This window comes from Lagenorhynchus albirostris, chromosome 10 (assembly GCF_949774975.1).
Source record: "Lagenorhynchus albirostris chromosome 10, mLagAlb1.1, whole genome shotgun sequence".
Taxonomy (NCBI): Eukaryota; Metazoa; Chordata; class Mammalia; order Artiodactyla; family Delphinidae; genus Lagenorhynchus; species Lagenorhynchus albirostris.
In genome coordinates this window covers 71421559-71446961 of record NC_083104.1, presented here as the reverse complement: position 1 = coordinate 71446961, position 25403 = coordinate 71421559, and the positions used below count along the sequence as shown (strand labels likewise).

Here is a 25403-nt window from a genome sequence, read left to right as displayed (position 1 = left end):
TATACAAATATACTTTGCAGTTAATGTTGTAGAAGAATATTTAAGGACATGAAAAATATTCATGATGATGTATATTGCTAAGTGAAAAAAAGTATGTTACTAGGCTGTATTCATAGCATGATCCTGTGTTTGTTTACCCACATATGTAAACATATACACAGAACATGACTTGTGCATTACAAATGATTTGTTCTCTTTTTACGTTTTTGCATTTCTACTGTACACATTAATGATTTTTTAATAAGAAAAATGAATAATTACTATTAATTATTGTTAAAGAGAACTTAGATCCTGGGTTAGTGTTTTTTTTTTTTGAGGGTATGGAATTGTTTGTGTGCTATGATATATATTTCTATAATGCTTGAATTTTGTTTACTGAATTTGATCATTTTTATAGTCAAAAGGAAACAATTTTAAAAAGTAAAAAAAGGGCTGGGGAACAAAGAAGTTTATACTCTTTAATCCAACAATTTAACTTTTAGAAACTTTAGTTCTTAACCCTGAATATGAGTAAATATTTATACAGAGATTGCTCATCATAGCAGTATTTACAACAGAAAAAACAAACAAAAACCTGATAAAAAAACATATAAGCACCATTTAAACAATACAGAGCTAGATAAATTATGACAGGCCCATTAGATGAACCTACAGCAGCATAGTGAAGTCAGCATGAATCCAGCCTGCCTGGATTCAAATCTCAGTTCCACCACTTACTTGCTGTGTGACTTTGCACAAGTTACTTAACCTCTCTGTTTCAATTTCCTCTAGTAAAATGAGGATAACAATAGTACCTACATCATTGGATGGTTATGAGGATTTTAAAGTCAGAGCCCATGCAGGAAACAGATGACACACTCAAATTAGATAATTTGAGTAGAGTTTAATAAAAGGACTCTTTACAGAGGTGTGGACAGGGTGTAGTGAAACCACCAAGGATAGTGCAGTACTCTGGGCAAGTAGTAGTAGGAAGTCATAGGGAGCAATTGGGCAGGTATTGGAACCTGGAGAGAGAGAGAGTTCCTAGGAGGAGCTGTGCTCTTTGTGAAAAGCCCAGTGACCCTTCATACCTTAACCTCACCCTCCAGGCTTCTGAGACATCTGTGATAAGTCTGCCACTGCTGCAATAATGGTGCATATAAACAACCCCAAATCTCACTGGCTACAAACTGCAGACATTTGTTTTTCTCACTCCCAGGTTGACTGAAGCAGCTCTGCTTCAGGCTTTGGGTTGTTTGGGTTCAGGTCAGCTTCCTGGGCCTCTTATTTTGGGAACAGCCACCAAGAGGCCAAACCAAACAGGCAAGTCCCTTTCAGGCCTCTGCTCACAACAAGTGTGCAAACATTCCATTGGCCAAAGCATGTCCCATGACTGAGACTAAAGTAAATAGAATAGAGCTATTTATATTCCACATACTCTAGTAGAAGGCAAACTCCCATGGCAAATCCTAACAAGGGAGAGAGGAAGAGAGTGGAGTTGGGAATGATAATCCAGTGACAACTTGTCATTGGCCAAATCCAAGGAAGTGAGAGGGCACAGAAGCCGGGTGATGCAGTCTGTACAGGTTGGCCTCCGGGGGCACAGAGCAAGGTGGAAGAGGGTAGAGGGGTCTGGAGAGGCAAACAAAAATATCTGTGCAGGATTACATGAGTTAATATTTTTAACGAGTTTAGCATAGTGACTGGCATGTAAAAAAATACTATATTAAGTGTTAAGTAATAAAATAGGGTGCCATTGGAAATGATGTTTTCAAGAATAATTAAACATTCTAAATGTTTATAATTAACTGTTAAATGAAAGAGATTATAGAGCAGGCGTACATTATAATATCATTTAAAAATACAGTATACCTAGAAGAAAGACTGGGAGGAAACGTAGCAAAATAATAATGTTGTTGCTGGGAGGTAGAATCATGGGGAATTTTTTCCTTTCTGTGCTCTGTGTTCAGAAATAGGTTGCCACATACGATCTCATTGGTTGTGCACTGCACAACTCCAGGAGCCCCATTTGTCCCTCTGCACACCTTCAGCTTACGCAACCTCCTTCATTGGCCACAGCTTCTAAAACACACACGTATTACTCTTGTGTAACCAAAGAAATGCAATAAAAATTGCAACCTTGCTTTTTCTCCCTAAAACTCTTCAAAGACAACAGAAATTGACCTAGTTTGGCATTTTCACTAGAGTGGCAAAGAAATTATTCCAGTATAGTTGTCCTTCAGGATCCTGGGGGAATGGTACCAGGACTCCCATGGATACTAAAATTCATGGATGCGCAAGTCTCTTTTATACAATGGTGTAGTAGTTGCATATAACCTACACAGTCCTCCTGTACACTTTAAGTCATCTCTAGATTACTTATAATACCTAATCCAATGTAAATGTTATGTAAATAGTGTGCAGCAAGTTCAAATTTTGCTTTGGGGAACTTTCTGGAATTTTTTCCCCTGAATATTTTTGATCTGTTGTTTGGTTGAATCTGCAGATGTGGAATCCACAGATAAGGAGGGCCGATTGTGCTCTAAGATGATTGTTACAAGGCACACTCACCAATGCTTGCGGCAATCGAGGTTATACTGTCACTGTTGCAGAACTGAAAGGTATTTCTTCACGTGTGTCATATAAGTAGAGAAAACATGTTTGGCCTGCGTGAGTTACTACAATTTTTAAAATCCTGTAATATATCTTCTTTAGCGGAGAAATTCAGAACTGCTGGATCAGAAATGATGAATATAAGAATGGGATATTTCTACTAAATCCACAATGGAGAAGATTTAAAGTAAAATGAAAGCTTCTCTCCCCATGCCCAGGATGAAATGAGCCTAGCTCTTAAAGGCATTCAGGCCAACCCTGTACTTCCTGTCTCTGTATTTCTTGTTATATGAGATGATAAGTATCTTTACTACTTAGGCCACTGTATTCTATTACTTGAAGCCAAAAATTATATGTATTCTCTTCAAAGCCCTCCTTTCCCAAGATAGAGTTAAACATGCCTTCCTCTGTGTGTCCACAACCCCTGTGTATGTACCTCTATTCTAGAATTTAACATATAGTGTAATAGTCATTGACATGACTTGTTTATGAGATCATCCAAAGAATTCATGGATTTTCCTTTCATTTTTGTAACCTCAGTATCCTTCTTGGTACCCAATGCAGAAGCATTTGTTGAGTAGGTGTCAAGACTTCCTATGTTCACTGTTCTGGGAGGTGCGGAGGGCACTGTCTCTTGAGAGTGTGGGACAACGGTGGACAGCCCATGTACATACTTGGGTGAGCCTGTTGGGAAAGGCTGAGTCACAAATACCCTAGAGAACCTCCAGCCCTGAGCCCCCGACAGCGCACTCCTGAAAACTGGGGAACCAAAAGCCATCCTAGATGTGGGGTGGGGCAATTCAGAAGAGTATGTCTCTTTTCCCATTTGATTCTTAGGATCCTTTTTAGGTATTATTTTTATAAAAATATTTTTGGAGATTAAAATGTCGGTTTCATTGCAAAGTTAGATTGGAGGGTGTGGCTTGGTTGTGAAGTCAAATGGGTTTGCTAATACTCTCCTGTTTCGAACTTAACCCTCCAAAATGCCATCCTCCACCCCTGCTGGGAAAGAAGCTGTCCTGTTTGCCTTACCACATGGCTGGGGGTACAGACCAGAAAACACCTGCACTCCACAGAGCAGGTTCCCAAGCAAAAGTGAAGTCAGAAAGCCAGGCCTGCCAGGGGAGTATATACAAAGACATGAACTTCTATACTGGAGAACTGGTGCTGCACATTCTTTGTAATCTTTTTCACTTTCCTTTCCTGGGTTGGATCATTGAGAGGTCGCAGTATTTAAACATTTCCCCCAACCTTGGTTTGGCTTTTGCTTTCTTACAATATGAAGAAAGTAGCCTCCAAACCAGCTGAGGAATGTGGGTGGCAGAGTGTGGACTGTTTCGTGTTTGATATCATCATATTTTGATACTTTCTCCACAAAGTCTCAGTGTGACGGCTGAAATGATCATTGGCAGAAATACACAGGATTCTGAATTTGAAAGTTTGGGCCACAGGTTGCAGTAAAAGTAACCAGTCCAGGGTGCTATTTTCAGAGTTCAAATATCCTAATGGGCAAATCTGCTAAACTAATTTGAAAAGTGTTAATGGGAAAGAATAGGTTTATGTGTTAGACCACCCAAACCTCATTTGCTTTTTTTAATTTGATTTTTATTGGAGTATGTTGATTTATAATGTTATGTTAGTTTCTACTGTACAGCAAAGTGAATCAGTTATACACATGCATATATCTGCTCTTTTTAAGATTATTTTCCCTTATAGGTCATTACAGAGTACTGAGTAGAGTTCCCTGTGCTATACAGTAGGTTCTTATTAGTTATCTATTTTATATATAGTAGTGTGTATATGTCAATCCCAATCTCCCAATTTATCCCTCCCTCTGCATTCCCCCCAGTAGTAAGTCAGAGAAAGACAAATATCATATGGTATCGCTTATATGTGGAACCTCATTTGCTTTTCAGCAGTCACTTTCAGTGTCTTGCCTGAAAGGAGGGTGTCCCGTAGGAATGGTAAGCCATGTGGCAGGTCTCTTCAGGGAGGCGGCTTTATCTGGCACCCCTAAATCACGGCATATAGGAAGCTCCTACTTTATTCTCCCCCACACAAGGCCATGTAAGATTGTAAGAATGCAGTGGAAAAGGGGGAATCTTCCAGGTTTAATTCAGAAGGAGCAAAGCACAGATGGCCCCAGAACAGGGACCCTTCCAGCCCCACGCCATCATGATACACTTCACCAGCTTGGGCAGAAACAGCAAGTAGGTGAGAGCAACACAGAGCCCTGAGAATGTGACCAGGGCACCATTTCTGGGTTCTGTAGAGTAAGTTGACCGGACCAGACTCTCTCCAACCAGTTTGAGACTCAGCCTCTGCTGTCAGCCTCCTCAGCCTAATACTGCCTTGGGCCCCAAAAGTCCACAGTTCACCAGCCCCAGGCTCCATGACACAGCCACAGTCCCTGTGCTGCTAATCCTGGCCAATTGTCAAGTTAATGAGTCTCCGGGGTTCTTAGGGGACTGGGCAAGAGTGTGGATGACTCAGTGTGGCCCATCCCCGTTATTAGAGAAACAGCTCAAAGCAAATGGTTTGTGACGGTGAGTTAGTAATGTCAGCTTCATTAGAGAATATCTCGTGGAAGGTGCCGCAGTGAATAGCATTTGCAAACCTTTTAAGACTAATTTTTGTGTCACGGAAGAAAGGGGAAGTTAGAGTAAATAGCCCGAGACTCAGATGATTTATTTCTCAGTTTAGACTTGTGTGTTTCATTCACTTCTGGGATGTTTCTTCTCGACTATCTGCCTTTGGGGATCAACACTGAAAGAGGAGTGAGTCATCATTTGGCCACGTCTTCTTTTCTGTGTTTAATCCCTTAATGGAAAAGAGAATTAGGCAAGAGGATTAAGAGAGATTAAACCAGATTCATTAGTGAATTATTAAAAATTAAGCTGTGGCTTAAAACAGCCTAAGAGGAGGCGCATACAATAATGTAAGGGACAGAAAAACTCCACAAAAACTCCTTATTCAAGCACAAGAGATGGTATCCATTTGTTCTTGATAAAAATCAATGGTTAACAGTAATACACTCAAAAGATATCATAATGTCTCTTCATTCACGAAGAGACCCTACCAACCCGCCTCTGGGAGGGTAAAGACTTAGAGAAAAATAGCTCTAGTCCTGAGATGGGTTAACCTGATATTTCTCTTCATCTGCTATAGGACCAGGTCTTCTTTCCCAGTGGGTACTCAGCATTTCCAACCGATACGCCATCAAACGCTTGTAGGATTTATAAGTCCCTAAGTAGTACTCTAGGGCAGGGCTTGAGTGAGATACTGAAAATGAACAAACTTCCCCTTCATCCTTTTGAATCACAGACGTAGCCTCTGAGGTCAGCTTCTCAATCTCTTCAGGCCTTCAAGTCTTTATGTGGGAGAACCAGGGAAAATTCTGAAGAAATTAAAATTAGGTTTTTCTCAGAGAACCTCTCAAAAAATGAAAATTTTAGATTATAGAAAGATGTATAAAACCTTTAAGATAAGATGGTCATGGTTTGCACATTCAGCTTTAGTCTTCTGAAGACATTTCTTTTAAAAATAATTTTATTATTTATGTACGTATGTATGTATGTATGTATGTATTTACTTGGCTGCGCGGGGTATTAGTTGTGGCATGTGGGATCTAGTTCCCTGACCAGGGATTGAACCCGGGGCCCCCTGCATTGGGAGTGCAGAGTCTTAACCACTGGATCACCAGGGAAGTCCCCGAAGATATTTCTTAAACCACAAAATAAGGGAAATTTCTGTAGGGTCCGCTCAGTCTCAGATTACACTTCGTGACTTCAGAGGCAGACTGAGACTCTCAAAAGACAAAATGTGTGTTTGCCATCAGAGCTGCTGTGATTTTCATGAGGACTCACTGCCTTCTGTTTGTGGGCTTGTGGCCGCTGTGTTTAGTCTAGAGCAAAGGTTTATATAACTCTCTACGAGGACCATGGATGGACAACTAGGGGTTTTTGAACTTGTAGCAATTTTCATGATATGTGTATTGGTTGGGGGCAATGTGGAGGATCCAAAGCTTTCATTAGATTCTCAGAAAAGTCCATGACCTCATATGGAAGAGGGTTCCAAGGCTTTTCCAAGGCTGGAGCATCTGCATGCTTTCTGGTTCAGCAGTAGCTCCACACCTGAAATATAGGTAATGTTATTATACTCACTTTACAGATGAGGAAACAGGCTGACAGAGTTTTAAAAACCCGTCGAACCTCCCACAGCTGGTAAATGGCAAAGCCAGGTTATAAACCCAGATCTGTCTGACTTCAGAAACTGAGCCTCTCATTAGTGGGCAATGCTTTGTCTACATTTAACAGGTTTAAAAGAATAAGATCTGGAATTTGTTAGGGCTCTTCCAGCTTTCCCGAATCTTTACGGTAGCATCCCTGACAGGTGACCCAGCTCTGTCCGAACCCTTCTGGGGATGGGAGCTTCCTACCTCACCAGGGATCAGTTCTGTTGTTGAACTTAATGAGTGCTTTTCAAATATAAAACCCCAATTTACCTTACGATTGGATGCTGGCAAGGTGCTTTCAAATGTAGTGAAATACAGAATGTCTTCAGGTGTGCTATTCAGGACTGGAGTCTGAAATTCTGAAGCATGAAGACCTCTGCTTCTCTCCCTCTTCAAAGTGGGGCACATGGGGGAAGGTGGCCTGTGTTGGAAAATCTAAGCATGCACGTCAAGAAAGAATCTAACATGTGGAATGATGGACAAGGCAATCATTCAAAGACATCAAAAGGTGTGCTTTGAAAATAAGAATGACCTGACAGTTTCCATATACAGCAAAATCTTTATTAGCTGACATTGGAGGTCTTTTTTTCTCTAGCTTCTTTGGTAAAAATGACCCTTTTTGTATCTCCTTTATGCTTTAGTGAATAAGAAATCTGGAAGGTGGTGGAGGATGCTTTCTGAGAGTATTGGTGGTTTCTTGTGAGCTCAAGTTCTTTCCTGCCTCTCAAAAGGTCCTCAGTGATAGATGACTTAAATGCCTTAAAAAATGGAAAGCATTTATCAGTAATGTTAGTAAATTAGAAAAATTACTATTATCGCCTGAGTAAACTATTCTTTTTGGGGCATTTAGTCTTCATAGATGGTCACTAAGGGTCCACACCTCCCAGGACTCATGCCTCAGAATCTAGACTGGCCCAGTGGAGTGTGATGGGAGTGATGCTGTGCCAGTTCCGAGCATCAGCCTTAGAAAGGTCTCAAAGCTTCCACTTTTGCACTTTTGGGAGCTCTGTGCTGCCATGTATCAATCCAACTACTCTCATCCTGGAGGGGGCCATGTAGAGAGAGAGAGAGATGCCCCAGGATGATGTGGAGAGTCCCAACTGCTCAAGTATTCCATCTGAGTTCAGCCTTCCAGCCATCCCTGTGAAGTCACCAGACGTGTATCTGAGCTATCTTGGATGTTCTGTGTAGTCGAACTTCCAGGTGACTGCAGCCCCAGCCGATATCACACAGAACAGAAGAACCACCCAGCTGAGCCTAGCCAACCTACAGAATCATGAGAGATAATAAACTGGTTGTCATTTTAAGCCCCTGAGTTGTGGGATGGTTTGTTCCATAGTAATAGATAACCAAACACTTCATATTCATATAGCAAAACGGATTATTTTTATGGGTAAACAAAGTTGATAAAAATACATATTATAGCAAAGTGATTAAAAACACTCATTTATCTTGCAAAACACCCAATCAGAAATAAGCCTCATTAAAGCAGTATTCTAACCACAATGACATAGTGCTTTATAACCACTAGGATGACTACAATCAAAAAGACAGATAATAACAAGTGCTGACAGGGATGTGGAGAAGTTGGAGCCCTCATACACTGCTGATGGGAATGTAAAATTGTGCAGCTGCCTCAGAAAGCAGCCTGGCAGTTCCTCAAAATGTTACTTATAGAGCTGGCATGGGACCCAGCAGCTCCACTACTAAGTATATACCCAAGAGAAATGAAAACATATGTTCCCATAAAAACTTGTACAGGAATGTGCATAGCAACATTATTCATAATTGCTGAAAAGTGGAAATAGCTCAAATGTCCATCAACTGATGAATGGATAAATAACATGTGGTATTATCTATACCAGGGAATTGTATGGATAAAAAGGAATAAAAAGGGATGAAGTATGGATCCATGCTACAGCATGAATGAACCTTGAAAATGTTAAGTGAAAGAAGCCAATCACAAAGACCAGATACTGTATGATTCTGTTTATATGAAATGTCCAGGCAAATCTGTAGAGACAGAGTGTAGATTAGTGGTTGCCTAGGGCTGGAAAGCAATGGACAGTGACAGTTAATGGGTACAGAACTACTTTTTGGTATAATGAAAATATTCTAAAATTGAATGTGTCGATGATTTCAACGTCCGTGAATATACTAAAAACACTTAATTGCACATTTTAAATGGGTGACTTGTATGGTATGTGAATTGTATCTCAGTAAAGGTGTTACCAAAAAAAGAAAGTCAATCTCCTATAAGACTGATGTTCATTTTGTTTTGACTGCTTTGGGCACCAGACTCTTGCCTATGATCAGATAAGGCTAAATCAACCCAGATAGCTAACAGCAGTTGAATGGGCTTTTTGATGGGGGAGTTTATAGAAACAACATATGAAGCGAGAGCTGAATGACAATTTATTATACAGTTAATATAGTGTAAACTTACAGTTAATATTCTTAGCTTCTTCTTATCAATAAGGTGAAGATCAATACAGAGATTTGCTCTGAATCCTTAAATTCTCTGATTGTGAGGTTTGTTAAGTCACCTCTTTGGGACCTGCTGTGTTCTAATTATGACGTGATATTAGCTTGTTAGTATGAGGGCAGTATTGCCCCCTCCTCAATTTCCCAGAAAACAAAACAATGTTCATAACTATATTTGCAGAAACTGTCAAAAGTATCTGAGTTCATTACCTACATAGAAAACATAAGTTCCAGTTAGACTATCCTGCAGCAGTGTAATAGCACATTTTTCATTGTCTAATGGCTACTTAATGGTTGACTTTTGTAGATGTTTTAGGTGGCTTTTTATTTTTTATTTTATTTATTTTTGGCTGCGTCGGGTCTTCATTGCTGCACACGGGCTTTCTCTAGTTGCAGTGAGCGGGGGTGGGGGTGTGGGGGGGTTACTCTTAGTTGCCATGCGCGGGCTTCTCATTGAGGCGGCTTCTCTTTGGTGCGGCGCAGACTCTAGGCACGCAGGCTCTAGAGCGCAGGCTCAGTAGTTGTGGCGGCCCGGGCTTAGCTGCTCTGCTGAATGAGGGATATTCCGGAACCAGGGTTCGAACACAAGTCCCCCCCGTTGGCAGACGGATTCTTAACCCCTGCGCCACCAGGGAAGCCCAGTTGTAGGTGTTTTTGAAAAAAGTATGTATGCTCTATTTGTTGTGATGTGCAATTTTATACGTATCCATTAATTTAAGCTTAATTGTGCACTTTTGTCCTCTATAGCCTTATAATATTTTAGCTACTTCATTTAGAATTATAAATATTATAAATATAATATTTACTCATTGATACCCTAAAATGTGTCGGGTCCCATGCCAGGCTCTGAGGATTCAGTCCTGATCAGTACACAGTTCCTGTCCTCGTAGAGCTCACAGTAGATGACAAATGTCTCAGCGAATGAGGATATAAGACCTGCAATGCCAGTTTGTATTTACTTTGAATGTATATTTTTAATTTATAGGTATATTTAATTTAAAGTTTTGCCTTTTTATCTTTTTTTTTAATAAAGTAATGTTAAAATTTATGGTCGTGAAGTCATCAAATTCTCCGTTAGATCTGTTAATTTCTGCTTAATATACTTTGAGTCTCCTTTGTTAGATGCACCAGTTCAGGATTTTTGTAACTTCCTGATGAATTCTCTCTTTTATCTCCTGCAGTGTCTAATCTTCACACCATCCAGTAAAACTTTCATTTTCATCTCTAGAGGTTCAATTTGGGTCTTTTTATATCTTACCATGCTCAATCTTTCCTCTACCTTCTTGAATTTATAGAATATAGTTTCAATAACTTTTAATGTTCTTATCTACTAATTCTGTCATCTGCGCTGTTTCTGGATGTGTTTCTATTGATAGATTTTTCTCCACATTGTGGGTCAGAGTTTCCTGCTTCTTTGCATCCCTGGTAAGTTTTGATTGGTTGCCAGACATTGTGTATTTTACCTTGTTAAATGCTGGATGCTTTGTATGCCTGTAAATATTCTTGAGCTTTGTTCTGAGACACAGTTAAATTACTTGGAAACAGTTTGATCCTTTTAAGGCTTTTTTATTTTCAAGCTTTGTTAGGCGGGATCCAAGTAGACTTTAGTCTAGGGCTGACTTTTCCTCGCTACCGAGGCAGTACCCTTCTGGTTACTCAATGCCCTATGAATTACAGGGTCTTCCACTCTGTCTGATGGAAGCCCAGTTCTTCCTAGCTAGCCCTGTGTCATCTTCCTGGATTGCTACCTCTGCTCTTTTTGGGTCATTCATTCTCTGGCTGTGGCTAGGTTTCTCACACTCATGGGCTGATGAGCATTCAGTTGAGGACTCAAGGGGGATCCTGTGCAGATCTCTGGGACTGACTTTCTCTGTGTGCAATTTCTCCTCTCCACTGCTGTGCCTGCAAACTCCAACAGCTTTGGCTTCCTTAGACTCCCGGGATTTATCCCTTCAACTCGGAGACCCTGCATCTGCCTGGGTTCCCCCTGCCTGGCTATGGCTAGAAACTCTCCAGCACTAAACTGGAGCAATCGTAGGGCTCACTAATGTGTTTCCCCTATCAGGGATCACTGTGCTGTGTGATGTCCAAAGTCTGAAAGACCTTTGTTTCAAATATTCTGTCCAGTTTTTTAGTTGTTCCAGGCAAAGAGGGTAAACCCAGTTCTCGTTACTCCATCTTGGCTGGAAGCTGAGGTCTGCTTAATTTCTAGTAACGCTTTTTGCCTTAATATCTATTTTTGTCTGGTATTGCCACACCAGCTTTCTTTCCAGAAGTATTTGCCTGGTGTTTATACGTCCATCTCTTTACTTTGAGCCTTCTTATTATCATTAAGTCTCAGGTTTGTCTCTTTAAAAAGAACTTAGCAGTTGGACTTTATCTCCTAGTCTGAGAATTTTTGTCATTTAAACACTGGGTTTAATCGTTTAAATTTATAAGGGTTAGTAATCTATTTGGATTTATTTCTATTTCCTTTTTTGTGCTTTCCCTTTATTATGCTTTTTATTTTTTCTTTTATTGCTTCCTATTGTATTAATATAGTTTTTCTTATGCTCCCCCTTTTTATTTCTACAGGTTTGGAAGTTATGTATTCTATTTTTGTTCTTTTAGGAGTTACACTCTGAATTGTTTTTTTTTTTTTTTTTGTGGTACACGGGTCTCTCACTGCTGTTGCCTCTCTCGTTGCGGAGCACAGGCCCCGCGGCCATGGCTCACGGCCTAGCCGCTTACACTCTGAATTTTAATATGCATTCTTGACATAATAAAGTACAAAGCTAATTGGTATTGCCATCCCCCCCTAAAAAAATACAAGGTCTTATAAAGATTTAATTCCTTTCTCTGTCTCCCACATTCCACATTACTGTGGCCTAAAGTGTATTTCCATCTTGTTTTTAAACATCCCCAACAAATTAGTAATTTTTAACAGTCAATGTTTATTAGGGTTTAGATTACCCATTTGCTCACACTGCTTCATGCATCACACTCCTTCAACTATAATACCATCTTACTGAATTCTTTCCCTGAGAGTTAGTGAGACATGAACTCTGAGTCTTTTGTTTGTCTGAAAATGTCTTTATTTTATTCTGTGCTCAGTGTTAAAACATGATTTTGCTGAATATAGAATTCCAGGTTGACAATTACTTTCCTTAATACATTGAAGATATTGTTTCATTTTCTTCTGGCATTTGTTATCTGATAAGAAGTCTGTTCTCAGTAATTATTGTTCTTTTGTAGACAGTCTGTCTTTCCAGTTTGGCTGGATTTATCTCTTGTCTATATTGTTCTGCAGGTGTGATGATGTGTTTAGGTGTGGATTTGTATTATTTATTCCGTTCAAGACAATTTACTACTTTAATTAGAAAGACTCATTATGTTCAACACTGTCCTGCACCACCTGGATCCCTCTTCAGGACTGAAGGACCTAATCCCCCAGATGCTAGGAGCTGGGGGTGCTTCCAGAAGACAACACTCAGATGTCAGCCTTCTCCAGGAATTGCCCTCAGCTGAATAGTGCTGTTTTGCTCAAGAGGTTACACCCCTTCCTAAGGGCAGCCGGCATCCAATGATTCGTCAATACAGGGGTACAAAGAGCCAGCCCTCTTGTCTCAATGTGGGACAATTCTAAAGGTCCTTCTTAGCGTCAGAGCTCCCTGTGGTAGGATAATCAACCAGTCCTTTGCCAAGGACTCATGTCTCTAAAACCCCTCAGTCTTGCATCCTGGGAAACCCCTGGATCCTGGGCAAACGGCGACAATTGGTCATCCTTCCCATGAAGTTGGCCGAAGTCTTTGTCGAGGCTGCATCACACCTCACCTTCTCACTCTGCCCAGTCCTGCTTCCATCCCTTCCACTAATATTCATCTCAAGAGCTCTCCATAATAAGCCTCCTGCACACTAATCTCTGTTTCAGTCTACTTCCCGGGGAACCGAACCTACAACATTCATGTCTTTCCAAATTTAATTATAGAAAATTTCTCTTTAAATAGTGCCTTTTACATTCTCTATTCTTTTCTTCAGGGACATCCACTAAATGCACCTTGAATCTCTTCATTCTATCAATTTCTCTTTTTTTTTTTTTTTTGCGGTACGCAGGCCTCTCACTGTTGTGGCCTCTCCCGTTGTGGAGCACAGGCTCCAGACGCACAGGCTCAGCAACCATGGCTCACGGGCCCAGCCGCTCCACAGCATGTGGGGTCTTCCCGGACCGGGGCACGAACCCGTGTCCCCTGCAAAGGCAGGCGGACTCCCAACCACTGCGCCACCAGGGAAGCCCCATCGTCCCTACTTCTAAATGATGAAGTCCTAGGGCTCAGTTCTTGAGACTCTTCTCTTTTTCACAGTTTAAATCACTTTCCAGATGAAGTCATCAGTCTTGTGACTTCAAATACCATAGATATGCTGATAACTTCCAAATTTCTATCTCCAGCTCACACATCTCCCCTAAACTCCTGACCCACATATCCAGCTGCCTATGAGACAGCTCCACTCGGAAAGTTAAAAACTGAGCTCCTGTTCTTCATTCCCAAACCCCAAAGGTTTCCCTATCTCAGTTATTGGTAACTGTTATTACAGGCATTCAAGGTAACATCTTGGAGTCATCTTTATTTCCTCTCTTTGGCTCACACTGCAAATCCTGCAAATCCTATGGATTTTCCTTAAAAATGGATCCAGAATTAGACCACTTCTTATAATCCTCACTGCTGCCCCCCCCACCCCCCCCACCCCCGGTCCAAGTCACCAATACTTCCTGCCTGGATTATTGCAACAGCCTCCTGACTGGTCTGCTTTCAGCCGATTCTCAACATGGCAGAGTGACCTTGTTAAAATGTTAGTCAAATCCTTGCCTCCCTCTGCTCAGAACCCACCAGTAACTCCCTTGTCACTCAGAGCAAAAACAAAGTTCTTACTGTGATTGCAAGTCCTTGCATGATCCGGCCTGTTGTTACCTCCTGGACTCATCTCCCACTGCTCTCTCTCTCTCTCTCTCTCTCTCTCTCTCCACACCCCCGCACACCGAGTTCCTTGCTGTTATTTAAAAATACCAGGCATGGTTCCCCATCAGGGCCTTTGCTCTGGCTGTTTCCTCTGCCTGAAAAGTTCTTCCCCACACATCCATATGGTTTGCTCTCTTACTTCTTCAGGTCTTGAATAAACACCACTTACTCAGTGAAGCTTTCCCAGGTACCTTATCTAAAACTTCAACCCCTCCGTCTTAACATTTCATACCCTTTTTCCCTTCTTTATTTTTACTCCTTAGCACTTATCCCCTACCTCATATGCTACATATTATATTTATTATCTATCTTCATTAGTAAAATGTAAACTCTATTAGACTAGGCTTTTCTGTTTATTTTGTTCACTGCAATGTCCCCAGAGCCTTGAACTGTGTCTAGCACATACTATGGGCTCAATAAATATTTGGTGAATGAATGAAAGAGTGACTCTTTTTCATTTCTAGAAATTTGACTTTAAAAATCTGCATGTTCTTATTAAATAGTGTCCTTTTGCTTTTGATTTATAGTGATGAATAGCGAGTGCTCTAGAGCTAGACTGCTTGGGTTCAAATCCCAGCTCTGCTACTCTAACAGCTGTGTGACCATGGGCAGATGTCCTAACATCTCATCTGTAAAATGAAGAAAATAATAGTAGCTGCTTCACAGGGATTTACTATATAGCTGTAAAAAAATTAGGAAGCTTTTTATGTACTGATATGGAGAGAACTTCAGGATCTATTTTAAGTAACAAAAGGAAGTTGTAGAATAGTTGTAGAATATATAACTTTCTGTCTTTTATGCAAGAATTTGTACCTGCATAGACACATTTTGGAAGTATTTAAAAGAAATTAATAAAAGTGCTGAATTACAGAGAGAAGGGGGGAGTAAGGGTAGCATATCAAGAAAGAGAGTGACTGGATTTACTGTTCAAAGAGGAGGATAAAGATGTTGGTTCACTTTAGGTTTTGTTGATCAAGTCAGGATGGGCTTGGTTATATTGTAGTTACAAACACACCAAAGTCTCAGTGGTCTTCACCCCCAAGATTTTCTTTCTTTCTCTGACTACATGTCCATCCTGGCAGACTGGCAGTTCTATTACATAGTTCTGGGATGGGCATATAACCTAGTTCTGTCCAATGCGAGGTGACAAAATACCCTGCAGTGCTTCAGGGAAACATTTCCCCATTCTTGAAAAGAAACAAACAGGAATAGATATCCCTTCTGCATCCCAGATTTATATAGGATGCTTGGTAATATGGGAGCCATCTTGTTGCCTTGGGAGAGGCAAGCTTGGAAGATTTACAAATCTGAGCTCCAGGGGATGGTAGAGTTAAAAAATAGAAAGAACCTGGGTCCTTAATGAGGTCAGCAAACCACTGAATTAGCCAGCTCTGGAGACTTCCTACCTCAGGATTTCTTATTATGTGAGATAATAGAATTTATTTATTGTATAAGCTATTTCAAATTAGATTTTCTCTAATTTGTAGATGAAAACATCCTCATTTATAGGTTTCTCATTCATTTTTCTTATTTCATTTTACTGACTAGATCTCCCAGTTTAATGCTGTATAGCATGAAAGCAGGTATCCTTGTTTTATTCCTGATTTAATAGGATTACCTCTAAAATTACCCCTAAGTATTATAATAACTGTAGGTTTTCATAAGTTGTTTTATTAAGATAAGAAATTTCCCTTCTAGAGCTAGCTGCTTAGAGGTTTGTGGGTTTTTTTAAAATCAATAATAGATTTAAATTTTACCAATTATTTTTCAGCATTTGTTGGTATCATCAGATGCCTTAATCTGTAAATGTAGTGAATTATATAAACTTTCTAAGTTAAAATTAGATTCTTGGACTTATGTAATTAACCTCCCTTTGTCATAATATATTCCCTTGATACACTATTGTATTTGCCTTGCTGAAATTTAAATAGAATTTTTGCATCTATGTTCCAAGTGAGGTTAATCTTGCTGAGTTTTGGGCGTCAGTGCTTTGCTGGATGCACAAAACAAGTCAGATACCTTTCCAACACTGGAATAATGTATATAACATAGAAATTATCTCTTTTTGGAACGTTCACCAGTACTTGTTGTCTATTAAACTTCTTAGGCGTAGTGTCTTTTTTTCCTGGCCGTGCTGTGCGGCCCGCGAGATCTTAGTTCCCTGACCAGGGATTGAACCTGGGCCCTCTGCAGTGAAAGCACAGAGTCCTAACTACTGGACCGCCACGGAATTCCCTCACAAATTTTTTAAAAGTTAGAAAAAGACACTAAGGGAATTCTCTGGTGGACCAGGGTTGGTCCATCCCTCCCCCATCCCCTTTCCCCCTTGGCAACCACAAGTCTGTTCTCTATGTCTGTGAGTCTGTTTCGGAGACAAGTTCATTTGTGCCATATTTTAGATTCCACATATAAGGGCTATCATATGGTATTTGTCTTTCTCTTTCTGACTTCCTTCACTTAGTATGATAATCTCTAGGTCCATCCATGTTGCTGCAAATGGCATTATTTCATTCTTTTCTATGGCTGAGTAATATTCCATTGTATATATGTACCACAGCTTCTTTATCCATTCATCTGTCAATGGACATTTAGGTTGTTTCCATGTCCTGGCTATTGTGGATAGTGCTGCTATGAGCATAGGGATGCATGTATCTTTTTGAATCCTAGTTTTGTCTGGATATATGCCCAGGAGTGGGATTGCTGGATCATATGGCAACTCTACTTTTTGCTTTTTTAGGACCCTCCATACTGTTTTCCACAGTGGCTGCACCAATTTATATTCCCACCAACAGTGTAAGAGGGTTCCTTTTCTTACACACCCTCCCCAGCATTCGTTATTTGCAGACTCTTTTTCTTTTTTTTTTCTTTATTTTTGCGGTACACGGGCCTCTCACTGCTGTGGCCTCTCCCGTTGCGGAGCACAGGCTCCGGATGTGCAGGCTCAGCAGCCATGGCTCACGGGCCCAGCTGCTCCGCGGCACGTGGGAACTTCCCGGACCAGGGCACGAACCCATGTCCCCTGCATCGGCAGGCGAACTCTCAACCACTGTGCCACCAGGGAAGCCCTGCAGACTCTTTAGTGATGGCCATTCTGACTGGGATGAGGTGGTACCTCATTGTAGTTTTGATTTGCATTTCTCTAAATAAGTGATACTGAGCATCTTTTCATGTGTCTGTTGACCATCTGTATGTCTTCTTCGGAGAAAAGTCTATTTAGGTCTTCTGCCTGTTTTTCAACTAGGTTGTTTGTTTTTCGTTATTGAGCTATATGAGGACTCCTAAGTGGTTTTGACACTCTCTGTGGCCTTTGGCTTTCTTATCCCTAATATAACAATTTGTTCCAGACTCATCTTGTATGTTTCCTGCTCCAGACCTGGAATCAGCCTTTTCTCAAGTGAGCCCTAATTCCTTTTAGTGGTAAATGATGTTTAGAGACCACTATTTGGGTATCAGGGGTGCTCACTACTACTGGGTGGATCCATTTTCCAGCTCTTCATTGATTTTTTTTTTTTTTTTTTTTTTTTTTGCGGTACACAGGCCTCTCACTGCTGTGGACTCTCCCGTTGCGGAGCACAGGCTCCGGACGCACAGGCTCAGCGGCCATGGCTCATGGGCCCAGCCGCTCCGCGGCACGTGGGATCTTCCCGGACCGGGGCACAAACCCGCGTCCCCTGCATTGGCAGGTGGACTCTCAACCACTGCACCACCAGGGAAGCCCTTCATTGAATTTTTTTAAATTTTATTTATTTTTGGCCATGTTGGGTCTTCATTGCTTTGCACAGGCTTTCTCTAATTGTGGCGAGTGGCGGCTACGCTTCATTATGGTGTGCAGGCTTCTCATTGCCATGGCTTCTCTGCTTCTCTTGTTGCGGAGTGTGGGCTGTAGGTGTGCGGGCTTCAGTAGTTGTGGCTCACGGGCTCTAGAGCACAAGCTCAGTAGTTGCGGCTCACAGGCTTAGTTGCTCCACGGCATGTGGGATCTTCCCGGATTAGGGATTGAACCCATGTCTCCTGCATTGGCAGGCAGATTCTTAACTGCTGTGCTACCAGGGGAGTCGCTCTTCCTTGAATTTTTTTTTTTTGCGGTACGTGGGCCTCTCACTGTTGTGGCCCCTCCTGTTGCCGAGCACAGGCTCTGGACGCGCAGGCTCAGCGGCCATGGCTCACAGGCCCAGCCGCTCCGCGGCATGTGGGATCTTCCTGGACCAGGGCACGAACCCGTGTCCCCTGCATCAGCAGGCGGACTCTCAACCACTGCGCCACCAGGGAGGCCCTTGAGCTACTTTTTACTTTTTGAAATTCAAACAAATGCTATTGCCAACTTTGAATGTGGAATAATGTTCCACATTCCCCGGAATTCCCTGGAATAATGTTAATGGACCTTGCAAAAGGTAAAAGACACTTTATGGGGTTCTCATGAGGTAGAATGTTTTGCAGCCATTAAACATGGTGCTCATGAAGACAATGTATTACAAGAAAAATATTTATGATCTAATACCAGAGGGGAAAGCAGGATTCAGAGTTGTAAGTATGCTACGGAAATAAGAGCAAGACCACTTAAAACTATGTAAAACACTTCTAGGAAAAAGACAGAAAGGAAATATGCAAAATAATAACAATAACATGGTGGATGGTAGAATTATGGGTATATATTTTTCTTTCCTAAATTTTCCAAAGATCTGTAATGTGCTTATATTACTTTCATTAGGTAAACAATTATACATGAAGAAAGGTAATAGCTCATGATCATTGACCTTTAGCAGCTTTCTGCTAAGTCATCCTTGATTCAGCCCATCTTAAAAGGACATGCAGACCCACATGTACTATATAGATAGAAATCTTGAAGTTAAATGATTGGAAAATTACACAAGAGCTTCTTCTAATGTTCATTGTGGAAGGATAACTGCCATTGGCTTGCCTTGTAGAGGACAACTCCTTTTAATAAGGTCCTTTTTGTACTTCATTAATCCCCCTTGGATGGCCTTTAATTAGACCAAATTCTGCTTACTGTCTGCTTCTGAAAACAAAAGCACATGGAAGCTACCAGACCATCTATTATAATGTGCTGGGAAGGACGTTGGCTTGGGTGTTAGGAGGCCTGAGTCTGAGCCTTAGCTGTGTGGCCTCGGCCAAGTCAACTTCATCTCTGAACTTTATCTTCCTCCTCTGCACCATGGGGATGGGGGTCCTGACTTTTATGGAGCTCTAGATGAGAAGGAAATTCTCAGCTATTTGAATGACCTTTGACTTCTCCTAAGTAGGGACAATCAGAAAGGTGTCTGACTCCTACTAAAGTAGAAACAGCTGCAGAACAGGAAAGGGAAGAGTGATCAAAAAGGATACACTTGAAAATAAGCAAGACCGAGAGCACTGGAGGGTGACTCTCAGGAGACCTGAACTCTAGTCCTAGCTATGCCGCTGGCTGAGGGCGTGATCCTGAGTTAGTCATTTCCTTTTTGTAGGGCCTGGCTTCTTCCTCTGTGAAATAAGGTGACAGGTCTAAGGCCCCTCCTGGTTACAAATCTATTAATATATGATTCTATATTATAGGACGAGGGGTGCCTGTTGTAACGCCTCACTTGGTTCTTGCAGGGCCTCTTTGTTATTCAAGAGACTCGGCGCAGTGTTGACTTTTTAATCTTTTAATTAATTCTCATGTCATCCATGAAGTAAATCAGATGAGAAAATCCAGATGAACATTCCCATTTAAGCCAGTTTCTTGAGGCTGATATTTTAACAAACAATAAACTGAAGAATCATGAGATGACCTTGGAAAATATTAGACTCTTAAATCTTCTCAACATTTTTCAGGAAATAGGCTGTAAATGAGGGAAGAAAAATGTAAATGTGTTCAAGATGGGGAACTACCTTAAATAAAAATAACTGCATTTTACTTTTAAATAAAAAAATAAATCTCCTCCTGAAAAAGTACTTGGGATGGGTACAAACGTAGTATCAGGGATTTTTCTTTAGATCGCACAACCAGCTTTTTATTTGCTAACCAGAGCATTTTGGAAAATTTGCATCATGAATGCAGACCCAGGCAAGGAGGCCGGTTGGGATGGGTGACTTCCCTAGCCACTTTCTCAGTTATTTGGTTTTCCTGATGGTCAGCTCTGCCCTAAAACCAAACTCATCATCATCAGGGGAAGCTGTGGAGTAAAAATGTGAGTGTGGCAAGATTTATCTTCTGGTTCAGCATCTGGTTCTCCCTGCTCAGTGTCAACTCGCCAAAGCTGCCTTATATACCTGTATTCTTTCCTCTGTCTTTCCTCCCACCCTCCCTCCCTCCCTCTTTCCTTCCTTTCTTTCTTCCTTCCTTCCTTCCTTCCTTTCTTTCTTTCTTTCTTTTTCTTCTTTCTTTCTCTTCTTTCTTTCTTTTTCTTCTTTCTTTCTCTTCTTTCTTTCTTTCTTTCTTTCTTTCTTTCTTTCTTTCTTTCTTTCTTTCTTTCTTTCTTTCTTTCCCTTTCCCCTTTCTTCCTCCCTCCCTTCCTCCCTCCCTCCCTTCTTCCCTTCCTCCCTCCCTTCCTTCCTTCTTTCCTTCCTTCCTTCCTCCCTTCCTCCCTTTCCCTCTTTCCCTTTCTTTCTTTCTTTCCTCCTTCCTTCCTTCCTTTCCCTCTTTCCCTTTCTTTCTTCCCCCCTTCCTTCCTTCCTTCCTTCTCTCTTTCTCTCTTTCTCTTTCTTTTCTCTCCACACATTCAATATATTTTAGCGGGATAAATTTTCTACATTTATTGTTCTGACCTATAATTGGTTGAGAATATCCTACAGAGGGTTATATATTCCCATGTTTGGTAAGCTTATAGGACTAAAACGCTCAAACAAACCCACAGCCTTGAGGGAAGATGGGGGTGTGAGAGGAAGGGATATTTATAGGGTCTGTCAATCAGGGTCCATCTGCAAATAGCAGAAACCACTCTGGCTAATTTCAACAACCCTTTAATAAGGGAATTATATGCTTACAAAATTGTTTGAAGGGTTATCGGAAGAGCCCTAGGTTGAGCTTCCAAGAATGACCCCTAGAACAAGATGGTAGAAGTGGCCCACAAAGGGAGCTGTTACTTCTGTCAATACTAGTAAGTTGGGGGATCAGGAAGTGCTAGGACCACATTGCTCCTGACACCCACAGAGCTAAGAAACAGACACTGGGACTCCTGCCACTGCTGTCACAGAAGAACCCAACCCATCTCTATTTTCATGTGTGCCAACAGAAATAACAGAAAACAGCAGAAGCGTGGCCTGTATCTTATTTCTGCCTTCCAAATCCCCAGATGTGTTTCCTTGATGGACTCAGAACTCTCGCTGTCAAGGAGTTTAGGAAATATATAGTCTATCTTTTTTTATCTGAAGTACTTAGTGAAGCATATTACAAGGGAGTTGGAACGGAGCTGAGTGAGCCTAACTGTGATATGTAACATGGGAGGAGGGAGGGGGAACAACTTCATTTTCCCCAAGGGCCCTGGAGGTTCACTCCCATACGCCAAGGCCAGCTATGAACATCATCATGGGTATAGAAAGAAGCCACATGGAGCATAAAGCCCTCTGGTAGGGTAGGACTCAGAGTATAGAGTGTAAGTCACTGCTGGCTTCCTAGAGCTTACACTGTCTCACCTGAGAAATGGAAACACAGACTCACAGTCTGGCAGGCCAATTATATACATAGATATATAGATAATGATATCTCTCTCTATATATATAATTATATATATGTGAATATATATATATATATATGCCTTTGAAAACAAATGCATTTGGTAATTTAATTTGCATTTAAAAAAATCAACCTTAGATGCCATCCATATGGAGAGATATGTCCAACTCACAGCATCTACTTGTTGTGAGCCTGCTAAGTGCCAAGGAATGCTTTCGCATGTGCTTTCTCATTTAATTTTCATAGCACATGAATTCAGAATTCCTGGGCTCTGAGCTCTATTGTATATGTGAGACAGTTATTAAACTTCTTCCAGGGGGCAAGAAGGGACTACCTTTAGTATGTGTGAAGGCGATTCATGTATCCTTACTGGAGAAAGTGAAAGTTGAAATATACGTGCAACTATTTAGAGAAGATGTCAGATTTCCAAAATCAGAATGTGTGAGGAAATTTAAATATATGTCTAACCCATGTGACATTGGACTGCCGAACTTTAATTTAATGGTGTTGCAAAAGAAGTGTTATGACCTTAGTAGTATTGTGTTCTTGTGTGTGAACAGAGCATAGTTTATTTAACCAGTTCCTTATTGATGGGCATTTGGTTGTCTCTGATCTTTTTCTATTGTAGACAATGAAGCAATGATGAATTATCCTGTACATGCATCATTTTGTCAGTGTGGAAGGAAACATATAAAATCTCCAGAAATGGAAATGTCAGGTCAAAGGGTAAATGTATTGCAAATTTGGGAAATATTGCCAATTGCTTCCTATTATGGTTGTGTCACTTTTCACTCCCACTGGCAATGGTTGAGATTACCTGATTCCCCACAGCCTTGGTAACAGAAACTGCTGCTTAACTTTTGGGTTTTTCCTAATTTAATAGTTATCTCAGTTTAATTTCAATTTTCTTTTTTCATATTATTACTTGAAGAAAATTTACTTTCTTTTTATATGTGTAAGGGCCACTTGTATCTCTTTTTCTATGAACTTTCAGTTCACGTACTTTGCTTATTTTTCTTTAAAAAGACTGATCATTATTGGTCTTTTTTGTATTGATTTATTGTAATTCTTCATATATTTGGATAATTAGCACTTTGTCTAAGATGCAGGTTGCAAATATATCTTTCCCAGTTTATCATTTGTCTTTCAACATTGCTTTGGCATATTTTTCCATGTACTTTAAAAAGTTCTATGTAGTAAAAATTGCTATTTTTTGTGTGTGTCTTCTGCATTTTGAGTCATAGTTAGCTTGTAAAGAAGTTACTCATGTTTTCTTCTGATAGTTTTATAGTTTCATTTTTCAACATCAAAACTTTAAAGATAGTTGCCTTTTTCCTGGTACATGATGAGAGGAATAGATTCAACTTTATTTTTTCCAGGTGGCTACTCGGTTGTCTCAACATTTATTTGAAACTTTTTTCTTGCCACTCTGATTTGAGTTACCATCTTTTCATATACTAAATTTTTGTATGTATTTGGCTCTATTTCTGCAACTTAAATTCTCCTCCTTTAGCCTGTTTAGTCATGCACAATTATTGGGACCTGTTAGCATGTTTTAATATCCATTTGGGATAGCTCCAACACATTTTTCTTCATTTTTCAAGTTTTTTTGGTTACTCTTGCTTATTTATTTTTTGGAATGAATTTAGAAAAATACTTATCTATTTCTTGGGAAAAAATCAGTTGGTAATTTTATTAAGATCAGGTTAAATTTATAAATTGACTCAGAGAGAACAGACTTTTTGTCATGTTGAATTTTTCTACCAAAGTATAAGGCATATATTTCCATTGTTCTATTCTGCTTTTGTGTCCCACGGTAGCGTTTTGAAATTTTCCTCATAAAGATGTATATTTCTTGTTAAGTTTATTCTTGTGTTTTATCTATTTGTTGTTGTATTTGCTGTTGCAGATGTGCTTTTCTTTTCCATTGTATTTTTAAAACTACTATTGTTTTATATGAGAAAACTATTCATTGCTGTATATTAATTTTATAACCTGCAATTTACTGCATTCTCTTATTAGTAGTAGTAGATTTTCAGTTGGTTCTCTTAAATATATAGTCATATCTTCTGAAAATAGTGACAGTTTTACCATCTCTTACAATTCTTACACTTTCTCTTGTCTAATTGTATTTCTTAATATCTTCAGGACAATATTAAATAGTGATAGGGAGCATCTTCAGCTTGTTTCTTACCTTAGCATGAGTTCTTCCATTGTTCTCCATTAAGATTGTTTCTCATTTCCGGCTTAATAAATCATGTTAAATAAATCATCCATTTATATTTCATGGGGTGCTTTTAAAAATCAAGAATGGGTTTTTATTTTTTTGCAAATCCTTATTAGCATCAGTTGAGATAATTTTTCTCCTCGGATATATTAATATAGAAATATCACTGATATTAAACCATCTTTTCATTCACAGAATAAACAACACTTGATCATTATTTTAAATGTACCCCTTGATTCTGCTTGCTAATATTTTATTTAATGTTTTTATGTTGATATTTATAAGTGAGACTGGTCTGTAATTTTCTTTCTTTGTGCAGTCTTTGCCAGGTTTTGATATCAATGTTATATTTGTTCTGGAACCATTAAGAAATAAACAATCAGATCGAGATTTCTCAGAAAACATGGGCCTTGTGAATTTTTTTTAAAATTTAATTTCATTTATTTTTGGCTGTGTTGGGTCTTCGTTGCTGCGCACAGGGTTTCTCTAGTTGTGGTGAGCAGGGGCTACTCTTCGTTGCAGTGTGTGGGCTTCTTCTCATGGTGGCTTCTCTTGTTGCAGAGCACGGGCTCTAGGTGCACGGGCTTCAGGAGTTGTGGCACGCGGGCTCTAGAGCGCAGGCCCAGTAGTTGTGGCACACAGGCTTAGTTGCTCCGGGGCATGTGGGATCTTCCCAGACCAGGGATTGAACCCGTGTCCCCTGCATTGGCAGGAGGATTCTTATCCACTGCACCACCAGGGAAGTCCCGGGCCATGTGAATTTAAGCCATGCACCTACGTGAAGCCTAACTGTGGTTCTATATTTTCAGAGGATATTTTTATTTGCCCTTCCATCCACCATCAAGATTGAAGTGCGTAAGTTTTCTTACTGTACTTTTCTGTACGCTGGATTTTTCTAGCTCATCTTTTGGTATTTTAGCTTTGTGCATGGGTCTCCTACCCATCTCCCTCACTTTGGGAGGACTTCCATGCTCTAGACATTGGTGGGATGTCAAAATAGAAACTTGAGGTCATAAAAGATGACTTTAAGGCACCTGGCATTGCACTTGGATTTCTCCTTTCACCCATTTGGCCTATGTAACTTTTTGTAACTTTATTGCTAACCTATTCTTAAAACTGAAAACAAATCTATTTTGTCCAGAAGTTTTACTTGTCTTGCAGAAAGAAGCTGTTAAGGATATCTGGCCTACCATACTGCCAGAAACAGATATTAGGACTTGC

The 25403-nt window shown here is 40.3% G+C and overlaps 1 protein-coding gene across 3 annotated transcripts in view; it reads left to right on the top strand.

Annotated features, from left to right (window-relative positions):
• Window positions 1-25403, top strand: part of TRERF1 (transcriptional regulating factor 1) — a 572147-nt gene that overhangs the window by 314122 nt on the left and 232622 nt on the right. The window contains exon 1 of one of the 3 annotated variants that reach the window (XM_060162911.1): window positions 2538-2600. The exons of the other annotated variants lie outside the window; for them this stretch is intronic. The gene's annotated coding sequence lies outside the window, so the exon portion shown is untranslated. Of the gene's footprint in view, window positions 1-2537; window positions 2601-25403 lie in introns of those variants that run through there. 3 annotated transcript variants of the gene reach the window in all.